The sequence below is a fragment of the Myotis nattereri genome, assembly GCF_964212035.1.
Source record: "Myotis nattereri genome assembly, chromosome: 7".
NCBI lineage: Eukaryota > Metazoa > Chordata > Mammalia > Chiroptera > Vespertilionidae > Myotis > Myotis nattereri.
In genome coordinates this window covers 59140647-59152519 of record NC_138082.1, presented here as the reverse complement: position 1 = coordinate 59152519, position 11873 = coordinate 59140647, and positions in this window count along the sequence as shown.

The following is an 11873-nucleotide window of genomic DNA, read 5'->3' as shown; positions in this document are numbered from 1 at the left end:
GATTCATCTGTCATCAGAACTATGATTCCCAGCATTCCTGGTGCTCCAAATGCTCTGGGCTTCCGCTTCCAGTCCTGGGGCTGCCACCAGAACTACTATTCCCAGAATTCCTGGTTCACCCCACGCTCTTGCTTTTCCCTTCTGGCTCTGACTCCATTCCATGGCCTCCCACTCTGCCAAGTCCTCCAAACCACCAGCTCTCCCTCTCTGCTCTCTGTCTGGCAGCTTGGGGAGCCAAGTTCTCCAAACAGCTCCACTCAATGCCGGCTCTCCCACCCTGCTCTCTGCCTGGCAGCTTGCGGGGAGCGACTGAGGGAGCCAAGGGTTCCCAAGCTGCCAGCTCTACCACTCTGCTATCTGTCCAGTGCCTGTGTATGCAAATTAACCTGCCATCTTTGTCAGGTTAATTTGCATACTCACTCCTGATTGGCTGGTGAGCATAGCAGAGGGACGATCAATTTACATGTTTCTCTTTTATTATATAGGATATCAATTGCCCATTTTTTAGATCCCAATGTTTTGTAATATTTCAAAAGTAACATTTGAAATCTCAGTGTTTTGGTCCATTATTTTTCTGAAATTACTCTAGACAAGATTACCTAAACCCTTATTACTCAAGACAAAGGACACATATATTTCTCATGTTTGAATTGTTTAAAGCAGTGGTTCTCAACCTTCTGGCCCTTTAAATACAGTTCCTAATGTAGTGACCCAACCATAAAATTATTTTCGTAGCTACTTCATAACTGTAATGTTGCTACTGTGATGAATCACAATGTAAATATCAGATATGCAGGATGGTCTTAGGCGACCCCTGTGAAAGGGTCATTTGACCACCAAAGGGGTCATGACCCATAAGTTGAGAACCATTGGTTTAAAGCATGTTGCCTGATGCTGGTATTTCTACTGTCCAGAGTGCACAGTTTTTGGCTTTTGGGAATTTTCTCCTATATTTCTTTCACCTCTTTACTAATCTCAAATATCCTTGTTCATTGGTATTCCATGATTGCAATTCTCTCTTTATACACACCATGGTTGGCTTCATCCAGATCAGGTTTTCTGATAATTAAAATGCTTATGACTCCATCTGGCATTAATTTTAGAATAGAAATTTATCATCAATGTCCACACCTAAGTTTATGGAATACAATTCTTTCCAATACTTGGAAGCCCTTTTTAAGTCATTAGTGTTTGTATATGATAAAAATGGTCATTTAAATGAGTGTAAAATGGATTATTTAATATATAGGGTAATTAGCAATCTATTAAAATAAATACAGATTTCTATCTCTAACCATACATAAAAATAAATCCCATATGGGTGGTACAACTCTAATAAGTTATGATAGAGTCATATAAAAACAGATAAAACTAATGTCAGGTTTTTTTTTATGGATAATGAAAGCAGGAAGTTTGATTTTTAAAACCTCATTAATTATACTAGTTTTAGATTAATTAGTTTAAGTCTGTAATTTTAAAACTCTGATATAAAGAGAAAGGTGCTGTTTATATATTTATAGTATAGAAAGATATTTGTAACTTGAAAATATTAAGAGGACTCATTTATTTGACAGTCCTGTTTCAAGAGAATCATAACTCTATTTTATTTTGTTAAATGGGTTTCAATGGAAATTATATGTTACTTTTAAAGATTGAAAAAATATGCGATCACAACACATGATAAACACATGAAACAATTGCTTTAATGTCACATATCAACAACAATAAAATCTTGTAAAACTATAAATCTCCTATAAATAAGATTATTTGGGAAATAATCATGCTCAGTAATCATGTGCAATACATATCTTCCCATTAAACACATCAATGGAAAGAGAAGACTTTTTAATATTCTATAGCAGTAGAATGTTTTCATACATTTTGGACCTTGAAATCCTTTCTAAAACAGAATTTTAATAAGACGACAAATAAAGAAGACAGATGAAGTAGCTTTGCTCTAGTTTGAGTGGGTTGGAGGAATAGAGAGTCCCACATACTTAGTAATATGCAAAGCAGGCCTGAGGCACTTCTGATCTCAGTGGAATGCAGTTCTGTTTTGAAGATGATCATTTAATACCCCAAATTAATCATTTTTCAACATTATTCTAACACATCATTAGTTGCTTTTACACATGGCACTAATAGCATTAATGTCTGATCTCTATAGTTATATTTGTATTCTTTAATATTAAATCAATTTTACTCTTCAATGTAGAGAATATGCCATTTTAAGTAAGGGAACAGTGATATTTTATTATTGCCTAATATATGCATTTAATTAATTTTATTTTATGTACCAAATAGCAACCAGCATCCAGTAATAAAGTACACTAAACTTAGCATAACAGGACATATTTTATCTTTATATTAGGAAAAACATAGTGGACCACAAGTATAAACTTTCAATTTCTCTACATATCATTATGCATGAAGCCATATGATGAATATGCATGAGGTTCAACAAAGCCAAATAACCTTTTCAGAGCTTTTTATGCTACCAGCATAAACATTTAAAATAAAGAAACTACATTTCCCAGCCGCTGTGAGTTAGTGGTTGAGTATCAAACTATGAACCAGGAGGTCATGGTTCGATTCCCGGTCAGGGCACATGCCTGGATTGCAGGCTCAATCCCCAGAAAAGGGCATGCAGGAGGCAGCTGCTCAATGATTCTCTCTCATCATTTCTGTCTCCCTCTCCCTCTCCCTTCCTCTCTGAAATCAATGTTTTGTTTTGTTTTTAAAGAAATTACATTATGGCCCTAACCGGTTTGACTCAGTGGATAGAGCATTGGCCTGCGGACTGAAGGGTCCCAGGTTTGATTCCAGCCAAGGCCATGTACCTTGATTGCGGGCACATCCCCAGTAGGTGGTGTGCAGGAGGCAGCTGATCGATGTTTCTCTCTCATCAATGTTTCTAACTCTCTATCCTTCTCCCTTCCTCTCTGTAAAAAATCAATAAAATATATTTTTAAAAAAGAAATTACATTATGCTTGTAATCTGACTTCTAACTGCCTTTTTGTCTCACTGTATATTCTACCTTGAAATTCCTCTTTCTCTGAATATGCTCTTCTTTCAAATTTACATCATACAGCCAGGTGGGTACTGGAAATATCAAAGTAAACACTTTGTAAAGTTTATGATTGTGTAACCACTATGCTGTACACCTGAAAAGAATACAAAATAATACTGAAGGTAACTGTAATTGAAAAATAAAATGTAAAGAACTGCATCATACATAGAGACTTCTAATGTCAGAGAAAATCAAAGTTGGATAATATTCCATTTGCTATCACATATGTTGTTCAGCCCTGGCTCATGTGGCTCAGTTGACTGGAGCATTGTCCCATGCACCAGAGGGTCACAGTTCTGATTCCTGGTCAGAGTACATACCCAGGTGGTGGGTTTGATCCCTATTTGGGGCCCACACAGGAGGAAACCAATTGAAGTTTTCCTCTCACATAGTTGACTCTCTATCTCTCTCTCTCCCTCTCTTTTCTTCTCTCTTTAGAATCATAAACACATGTCCTCAGTGAGGATTGGAAAAAAGAAAAAAAAGCTGCTGTTCACAGATAAATGAACAAATGCAAACATTTGTTTATATCTTTATGTTGAGCATTTAACCATAGATCTCAATAGCGTTAAGTTTTTTAACATTATTCTAACAGACCATTGAGGTGACATTGGTTAATAAAATTATATAGGTTTCAAGCGTACAATTCTATTATACAGCATTTGTATATTGCATTGTGTGTTTACCTCCAGACGTCAAATATTCTTCTGTCACCATATATTTGACCCCATTTATACTTTCTTACTTTCCCTCTAGCTCTCTTGCCCTCTGATAACTACCATACTATTGTCTGTATCCATGAGTTTTTGTTTTTTTGTCTTATTTGTTTATTTGTTGTTTTCAGTTTTATATCCTACCTACATATGAGTGGAATCATATGATTCTTGACTTTTTCTTCTGACTTACTTTGCTTAGCATGATTTATCCTCTTCATTGCTACTTGTGATCAAAATTAAAATAGTTTCTAGTTCATAACGTAAACTCAAATGTGCCCTGGATATAAAATGTATGTTTAAATGATTGCATAGTGTTTCTTTTCCCATATGGTTTTTCCATCATATGATGAGATTGTAAAAACCTTGAAATAAAATAAAAAACATTCAGATCAATAAAATTATATTTAATAAGAGTTTATTGTGCATTTAAGAACAGTCTGTGAACTGAGAGCTTTGAGATGCAAAAGTGATGTGAAGCTCAGGAGCAATGGCTTCTGAGGAGGGCTGACAAAGTGAAAATGACAAAGCTGTTTAAACTTTATGATAATTGATATTACAATGAGGGTTTCCAGATGGCATGGAATAGGTTCAAAATGATTTTGTAACACCATATTAGGAGGACTTAAATTTTTTTGATGATTATCAGATTGCTTGCCAAGCATTGGATACATAGGTGAGCAGGAGTCTGTTAAGTAACTTGGAAATCATCCGTTGTAGGGTAGGCATTAAATTGAAATAGCTTTGGATAATTTACAAATACCTCAAGAAATTTTTCCAAATGTAATGTGTTCATTTTGTATTCTAAAAATGATTATAGGTTGTATTATGTAAATCTCTAAGGTCAAATCATTTGTTTTGTTTTTAAATTCTGTTTTCAAATATTTGTTAAATAAATATCTCCATCACCTTGGAGTATATTCTTTAATGCAATCTTACTAGAGAAACAATGATGATTATTTATTTATAAATGATATAAAATATTAAATACTTATTAAAAAAGCAAGTCCCCGTGTCTCCTAACACATAATTAAATGGCATTAGTGAATGGAGTACTGTTACATGTTCTAAGTAAGAAAACAAATGTTATTGTATTCCCAAATAAATTATTTGAGATCTTTGAATTAAATTAATGCTCCAAATAAGTATCTACAAGTACAACTAAATATAACCTTTTCCTGCAAATATCTTTTATGCAACAAGAGAAATATATCAAATTTAATGTAAAAGCAAATGCAATTAAAATAATAAAATTTAAGTAAAAACAATGTCATATGACAAGTGTTGCTTTGATAAAACTAAATTGCTTTTCCCACCAATTATGACACTCACTGCTCAGGCAGAAGTGCTTTACAGCCTTGCTCTCACACCATGGGCTATGTAACAATTTGATTTTCCTATTACTTTTCACTAATTTGAACCACTCAAGGGTCATGAACCAGACTGCATAAACAAGCTAGGAAGAGTCATAAGTTTACACGTATCAAGAACGGAATTTGCTGTTATAAGAAGAGCATGAGCAGCAGTAGAACTGCCAGACCCCGGACCAAGGATGGTGGGCCAGGTACAGAAAGCCCCGGGTGCCTAGCAAGGGGCAAAGCTGGGAAAACAAGAACCTCGCCCCCAGGGAAGTCTATCCTCCCCCAGCATATCACTGGTCATGCGGTTTGGACCCCTGCTCTTTCATATCGCTGGTCAGGCAGTTTTAACCCCCTGACCTTTTCCTCCCTAGAGATAACCTCTAGGCCACGGTTGCATTTCAGCTCCAGGCCCAGAAGAGCAGCAAAACCAGACAAGTGATGCCGTGGCTGCCTCAAAGCCAGCTACACTGACTAATGACCCCCTGCCCTGCTGCCACCCAATGAGTGGAGACCACAACCTTGATAGAGCACAACTGGAAAGCTGATGACTATTCTATTGAGCCCTCCCCTAGGATTTCCACCTGCAAGAAAGAGATAAATACGCTGAGGAGAAAGGACCCAGTCCTTGCTCTCCTTCCAAGGAGCACGCCCATGCCATTCCCTTTCCTCTCCCCTGCCCCACAGGCATGTATGCCCTATCCTCTAGGGGACCCTGAAGACTTGCAACCTAGGGACCAGTGGGCAGCTAGATCCAGGCTAACTCCCTGAACCTGTCTCCAAGGCCCCCTTTACTCTGTGTAGCCCTTCCCCTTGGATATCATCATCTCCCATCCTCTTTTTTTTTAAAAAAAAATTCAATTTTCTTTAATCACCATCTGAGATGGCAATATAGCCTGCCTGCGCACCACCCACTTTAACCTTACAAATACCACAATGAGATTTAGTGTTATTTTGATCTTTAGCAACTAACTAGATTTACCTATGCTGACATGTCTTAAGTCAAATGAGTGATTAATAAGTACATATCATTCATATTAGATACAAGTATAAAATACTAAAATAATTAGCAAACTGATAAATCTCTTTATTGTCTAACTAGAAGCCCAGTGCATGAGATTTGTGCACTGGAGGGAGGCGGTCCCTCAGCCCAACCTGTGCCCTCTTGCAGTCCAGGAGCCCTCAGGTGATGTCTGACTGATGGCTTAGGCCCACTCTCCCAGGGTAACAGGCCTAAACCGTCAGTGGGACATCCTTACCGCTGCAGTGGAGGTGGAAGAGGCTCCCGCCACTGCCAGTGAGCTCGCCAGCTGTGAATCTGGCTTCTGGCTGAATGGTGCTCCCCTGTGGGAGTGCACTGTCCACCAGGGGGCAGCTCCTGCATTGAGTGTCTGCCCCCTGGTGGTCAGTGTGTGTCATAACGACTGGTCATTCTGCCATTTGGTTGATTTGCATATTAGCCTTTTATTATATAGGATTCTTAAGGCTAATTTTAAAATAAACATTTTTGTTAAGAAAATAGTCAAATCAGTGTATTCAAATAATCAACATTAGATTAAAAATGAACATAACTGATGGCAAAAAATAATTAATAGATAAATCAAGATGGACATTTACTAGTGCATATGGAAATAACTGAATATATTTAGAAATTTATTTCAACATTTAATTTAAATGATTTATAAAAATTCTAGCTACATCTTAAATTATAAGCATTGATTTGTAAAGAATTTAGGAAATTGTATGAAAACAGGAAACAGCAGAAATCAGCTATAATTCAGTCTTTTCTTTTGACATAAAGATTATCTAGTTAAAAACTATTAAATTCTGAGATATGGTTAATAATGTAATTTCTTCATAAACATGAAGAACTATATAGCAACAGCTGGCATAGTTTGTATATCCAAATTGACTAGATTTTGCCTTGGTATTTTTGCTTAGTTGAAAGTTGATAAATAGAAAATCTTGAGTATGTAAAGAAAGATATAGGAAGTCATTTTTGCATTTCCAATCTCACTATAATATATTCACTACAAATTTGATATATATTTATAATTGTATACTTTATATATACAAATATATGTTTATATGTATATTTAAATATGTATAACAATTTATGTACAATATAAACATTTCAAAACTTTTTCAAAAGCAGATTAATGATCAAGTAATACAAATTTACTTTGCTACTTTTTAACTATAATTACTTTAATTTTCACTCTTTTATTTGTAGCTCTTATCTGTAATGAGAAAACCTACCCAAATTACTTCTTAATATTTTTGCAATGTTATAAATAGCAGCTATTTTCTTTGAAAGCTTAGATAGAAAAGTGTTTCATTAAAATCAATGTCAGTTAAATTTATGTAAATTAATTATTTTTAAAGAAAATGAAATGAAACCTTCAGAAATTCCATCTCTATATCTGAATTAGCCACGCTACTCCAGAGCTTCCTAGAACCTATTACTTTGATCAAGTCCTGTATTTTTCAAGTCACATTTCTTTTTGTATTTTAAAAGACTCTACCTCGGAGAGGATGTTTTTCTTTTTCATAGATTTTTGTGTTTAAGCTTTTAAAATGCTACTCCTTTTAGTGCTTTTCCTCCTCCTAACCTGGAAGATATACAGTGAGTCCTAATTGCTGCCTAGATGATTATCTGCCCAGCATGTTATCTAATTAAGAACTAGAAATATCCTAATTTGTCTATAAGAGGGAAAAAGCACATTTTACTTAATACGCATTAGAAGTGCATCTAGATCAACCTTTGGACATTTGTTGTTTGCATGTGAGGTACAGGCCATAAACCAGTGACTTACCTCTTTTAAAGCTGTTTTCAAAGCTAACAATATCTACCTATCAGAGTTATTGCAAAATTCAAAAACATTTATGTGACACCTCTTTGACAGTATTTATGTTATATAAAATAAATAGTCTTAATATGTAAATAAGGTGAAATCAGATATTTGTATCCTAATTTTAAAAAAATTAAATGCATGGGCTGGGGGGAGGTAGTGAGCTGGGAGAGGTCAATGGGGAGAAAAGGGGACATATGTAATAGTTTCAGCAATAAAGACTTTAAAAAATAAAATATTAAATTCATGGAAATCCAAACATATGAAATAAAAAGTAGCAACCAAAACTATATAGGCATAGCACTTTAATTTTTTAAACATAGTTCATATTGTGAGAGAGATAAGACAAATATTTTTGTTTTCTTTTTCATTATATTTTTACTTTGCAGCTGCAGGAGCCACGTCTCAAAGAGATTAAGTTATTTATCAGAGGTCATGTGCACAGTACACACAGGGGTTAGGACTCTGACCTAGGTGTTAATAGCATATCAAAACTCCCCATGCCCTAGCCGGTTTTGCTCAGTGGCTAGAGTGTCAGCCTGCGGACTCAAGGGTCCCAGGTTCGATTCTGGTCAAGGGCATGTACCTTGGTTGCGGGCACATACCCAGTAGGGAGTGTGCAGAAGGCAGCTGATTGATGTTTCTCTCTCATCAATGTTTCCAACTCTCTACCCCTCTCTCTTCCTCTCTGTAAAAAATCAATAAAATATATTAAAAAAAAAAAAACACGAAAAAAAAAAAAAAACTCCCTGCCAGGAGCCGGTCCATCCTTGCTGTTTCAAGGGACCTGGCATATATGGCATACTGTTCTTAATATGTTTGCTCACCTTCTTGGCACTATGTGTTTTAACCAAGGTCACCTCTCTGAGAAAGGTTGTTTCCCCAGGTAGGGATTTTCCCCAGAAGTTAGGGAGGGAATAAAACCTCTTAACTAAGTGCCAGGTGGGTAATTAATCACTTTAACTATGAACAATCATGCTTAAGCTACATAATCTTTACTCCCTGGAATGGAGATAAGAAACGCCTTAACCTTTGGAATAGAGATTGATAGGATTGGAATCAACTGGTATAAATACAGATGTAACAACACAGAACTTAGAAGACAGAACTTAGAAGACAGAACCTACACAGAAGCTAGAGACAGAAGAACTTCTCTGGAGAGAACATGGCAAAAGATCCTGGACTGAACCTGACTACAGAAATTGGCAAGAGAACCTGACTAGAACCTGGTGACTGAACCTGGTTGGAGAACCTGGGCAGAACCTGGCTGGAGAACCTAGCGAGGGAACATGGCTACAGAACCTGGCTGGAGAACCTGGAGAACCTAGCAAGAGAACATGGACACAGAACCTGGCTGGAGAACCTAGCGAGGGAACATGGCTACAGAACCTGGCTGGAGAACCTAGCAAGAGAACATGGACACAGAACCTGGCTGGAGATCCTAACCAGAACTTCGCTGGAGATCCAGACCAGAACTTGGCTGGAGATCCTGGCTAGAGATCCTGGCTAGGCTGCTGATCAACTGAACTCTGTCTCCGTGTCATTCCTTCTTCGCCGACTCCGTCCACACCTTCGGGGACCCCTGGACCCACTGGGGTTGGACCCCAGCAACTCCCCTTTAAGTACCAAGGATAATTTACATAAATGTTTATGTAGAGGGTGACTTTTAAATAAGTCAAAATAAGGTTGTGGATTATATAAAAGCATTGTTACTCTACTTTCTTCTTTTAAACCTCAACCCACCTTTAAGAAAAGAGTAAAGGAAGTTCCATAATCAAAAAAATAAATTGTAACTCAGAAGCACAAAAGATGTATTTGCATTACACTGTAATCTCCATATGAATAAGAGGAAAGAAAACTAGAGGTAATTCGTAGCTCCCCAATCTCTGAAAGTGGCCCAGAACATTCTTTTTGATACTCTTTTTAGAATGATGAGATTTAGGAAGAACATGGGGAAAATTAAGGGATACGTGATAATGTCCCCAGTTTCATAATGCAGAAAATAAGATAGAGTTGAAAAAGGAAACATACTCTTGAATTTAGCTTCCTAATCTAAATTCAAGAAATTGCGCTGAAAGCTGGGGGAAGATAAGGAGAGATGATGCATATGGAGCAGAAGGAAAGGGAAAGATCTGGCCAAAAGTAGGTGTCAGAATATAGTAGCAAATTTAAGAATCAAGGTAGAAATGTTAAAACAATAAGCTAAGCCTGGCTGAAAGTAGGGAGGCAACTAAAGAGAGATAAAAGACCACAGATGTTCCCCACTGCTTCAGAGAAAGATGTGGCAGAATAAAAGATTTCTGCTGCCACTGAAGCACAGATTATCAAAGCCTAGAAAATTCAACACTTAGGCAAGACAGAGAGTTTTCTAAAGGAAGCATTACACAAGCGTTTCTCCTCACTAGTGTCCTTCGGATGCACCAACAGCAGCTTTATTCAAACATCCATTCAGAATGATTATCTGGGTGAAAAAAAAAAAAAAATCCAGGGACAGGGTAGAAAAAAAAATGAGAGCAACATAGCAGCCCATGGAAGCCTAGGGAGTTCAAAGCACAGATCTTGAAAATAAAATGCACACATTTAATATATGACATGGGCATGAAAATCAGCCTCGAGTGATGCCACAGTAATGTTGCCTGTCATTGCATCAAATTCTGAAATTTCCATGCAGAGAGCATGGTAAATTCCCTCAGCTGAGCAGGGGCACTGTATGTATAGGTGGATTTTTTTTCTAGATATGGAAATTTCTAGATATGGAAATTGTGGTAGCATCATTAACCCCATTGATGTCAGATTTCCAAAAGAACTAAACCCCATTGGTGTCAGATTTCTTTTTCCTCATATTGGCTTCCTCGGCTTTCTGTTTTAAGATGCCTCTGCATCTCTGCTTCTGTCTTAGAAATGGATTTTATGGAAATCAGTCTGGGTTCTGGGAGCAGACTATTGCTTTTAATAACAGCTTTAGGTGCCGGGATATATTTGTATTTTCTCAAGTTCATGTGTTTAATGATGTTTTAGTGTTATAAGCGGGGCATTTGAGACATTTGGGGTAATTTCGTCCAACCTCAAAGGAACTGAAGAAAGTCCATTTGCTTTGGCAGAAGGCAGTGATGTTGCAGTTGCTAAGGGGATCTAGAATCTCCCTAGGCGTCACGGTCAAACTTCACTTGTTGGAGATGGAAAATAATGAGAAATTGGCTATAAACATTTGGTTTATGATTCCTTTGAACTAAACCTTAATGATTTTGGACTAGGTTTGTTTTTCTTTTGGTTATGAAATTCCAAGGAAAAATTCTTATATCAGCCTTAATTACTATTTGAGATTTCGGTAATCAGAAGAGGTTCATGTTACTCATATGTGGAATATGTGACATGGCTAATTTACGGTGTGAACTACATTGAGGCTGTTCTTTGAGCTCAAGGCATAGCTTCCACAGAACTGTGTGGGACATGGTTGTAGATTTTGAATGGGAAATGAAACAGGGAATACAGTTTTGACTTAGGGAGCAAACTTGGCCTTGAAGGATAAACTTGGCCTTGTAGGTAAAAGCTGAACTGCCCACCTTGGATTCAGGAAACTCAGAGAAGCAATGGCTGGTTTGGCAAGGGCTTCATGAAGGTCAAATAGTACTGCACTTTTTCCCTGAGAGGTTGACTAAAACAAATAAGAGAAGCAAAAGCTGGAAAACAGTAGGCACATTCATCACATATACTCATGTGTCCATGAAAAAATTTCCATTCTACTCTAGTGAAAAGGAAATAATAACAGGAAAGTTATTTCTGCTCTCAGACTTCTTTCCTCATTCCAACAGCCACTGAGTAGAAATGGCTTCCCTATGAACTTTAACCAGATCATGTGTAGTCCAACTGTCTTCTCAG